Below are 2500 nucleotides of genomic sequence, written 5' to 3' on the forward strand. Positions count from 1 at the left end.
TGCGGTCGGTTGCCTCGAGCACCATCGGCACACGCTGGGCCCTGGTGCGCCAGGTTGCCTCGACCACCATCGGCAGCCTCGACCACCATCGGCACACGCTGGGCCCTGGTGCGGGCGCTTGCCTCGACCACCATCGGCACACGCTCCGCCCTGGTGCGGTCGGTTGCCTCGAGCACCATCGGCACACGCTGGGCCCTGGTGCGGCAGGTTGCCTCGACCACCATCGGCACACGCTGGGCCCTGGTGCGGGCGGTTGCCTCGACCACCATCGGCACACGCTGGGCCCTGGTGCGGGCGCTTGCCTCGACCACCATCGGCACACGCTGGGCCCTGGTGCGGGCGCTTGCCTCGACCACCATCGGCACACGCTGGGCCCTGGTGCGGCAGGTTGCCTCGAGCACCATCGGCACACGCTGGGCCCTGGTGCGGTCGGTTGCCTCGACCACCATCGGCACACGCTGGGCCCTGGTGCGGGCGCTTGCCTCGACCACCATCGGCACACGCTGGGCCCTGGTGCGGCAGGTTGCCTCGAGCACCATCGGCACACGCTGGGCCCTGGTGCGGCAGGTTGCCTCGAGCACCATCGGCACACGTTGGGCCCTGGTGCGGTCGGTTGCCTCGATCACCATCGGCACACGCTGGGCCCTGGTGCGGGCGCTTGCCTCGACCACCATCGGCACACGCTGGGCCCTGGTGCGGCAGCTTGCCTCGAGCACCATCGGCACACGCTCGGCCCTGGTGCGGTCGGTTGCCTCGAGCACCATCGGCACACGTTGGGCCCTGGTGCGGCAGGTTGCCTCGACCACCATCGGCAGCCTCGACCACCATCGGCACACGCTGGGCCCTGGTGCGGGCGCTTGCCTCGACCACCATCGGCACACGCTGGGCCCTGGTGCGGTCGGTTGCCTCGAGCACCATCGGCACACGCTGGGCCCTGGTGCGGCAGGTTGCCTCGACCACCATCGGCACACGCTGGGCCCTGGTGCGGGCGGTTGCCTCGACCACCATCGGCACACGCTGGGCCCTGGTGCGGGCGCTTGCCTCGACCACCATCGGCACACGCTGGGCCCTGGTGCGGCAGGTTGCCTCGAGCACCATCGGCACACGCTGGGCCCTGGTGCGGCAGGTTGCCTCGAGCACCATCGGCACACGCTGGGCCCTGGTGCGGGCGCTTGCCTCGAGCACCATCGGCACACGCTGGGCCCTGGTGCGGTCGGTTGCCTCGACCACCATCGGCACACGCTGGGCCCTGGTGCGGGCGCTTGCCTCGACCACCATCGGCACACGCTCGGCCCTGGTGCGGTCGGTTGCCTCGAGCACCATCGGCACACGCTGGGCCCTGGTGCGGGCGCTTGCCTCGAGCACCATCGGCACACGCTCGGCCCTGGTGCGGTCGGTTGCCTCGAGCACCATCGGCACACGCTGGGCCCTGGTGCGGCAGGTTGCCTCGACCACCATCGGCACACGCTGGGCCCTGGTGCGGGCGCTTGCCTCGACCACCATCGGCACACGCTCGGCCCTGGTGCGGCAGGTTGCCTCGAGCACCATCGGCACACGCTGGGCCCTGGTGCGGGCGGTTGCCTCGAGCACCATCGGCACACGCTGGGCCCTGGTGCGGGCGCTTGCCTCGACCACCATCGGCACACGCTGGGCCCTGGTGCGGGCGCTTGCCTCGAGCACCATCGGCACACGCTGGGCCCTGGTGCGGCAGGTTGCCTCGAGCACCATCGGCACACGCTGGGCCCTGGTGCGGTCGGTTGCCTCGAGCACCATCGGCACACGCTGGGCGCTGGTGCGGGCGCTTGCCTCGACCACCATCGGCACACGCTGGGCCCTGGTGCGGCAGGTTGCCTCGATCACCATCGGCACACGCTGGGCCCTGGTGCGACAGGTTGCCTCGAGCACCATCGGCACACTATCGGCCCTGGTGCGGGCGGTTGCCTCGACCACCATCGGCACACGCTGGGCCCTGGTGCGGGCGCTTGCCTCGAGCACCATCGGCACACGCTGGGCCCTGGTGGGTTTAGGCACATCTTCAAATTTCTGCCGTGCCAATGCCATTTTTATGGCTTGTAAATTCATACAATGGTCCCCTAAGCCTTCACGTGAAGTTTCGTTGGAAGATGACTCGTTTTCTATTTTTCACGATTTTCGAAACTTTTTGCGGTTCGGGATTTTTTAAAATTTTTTTATAAGGATTTTTGGCCCCAAATTTTGTAGGCATGATCCTTCTATTTTTGTTGGCATGCACAAAAAAATTCAGCTAAAAACTCGAAGTAGAGAAGATTTTGTGACCGTTTGAAAAAAGTGTCCCCATTTCAGACACTTTAACGGCTACTGGTAGCAAACCTGTAAAATCTCAAATGCTCTTTAAGGGGGTGTGAATTCTCAGAGGTTTGATGAGGGATAGGGGGCCAACACAAGGCCAAGTACCAGCACCAATCGCACATCATGTGCGCACACCCCCCCGGCCCCCCTCCCAATCGCCGGAACCCCAATG

Source organism: Durio zibethinus, unplaced genomic scaffold, assembly GCF_047325235.1.
Source record: "Durio zibethinus cultivar Kanyao isolate XHJ-2024 unplaced genomic scaffold, ASM4732523v1 HiC_scaffold_3, whole genome shotgun sequence".
Lineage (NCBI taxonomy): Eukaryota > Viridiplantae > Streptophyta > Magnoliopsida > Malvales > Malvaceae > Durio > Durio zibethinus.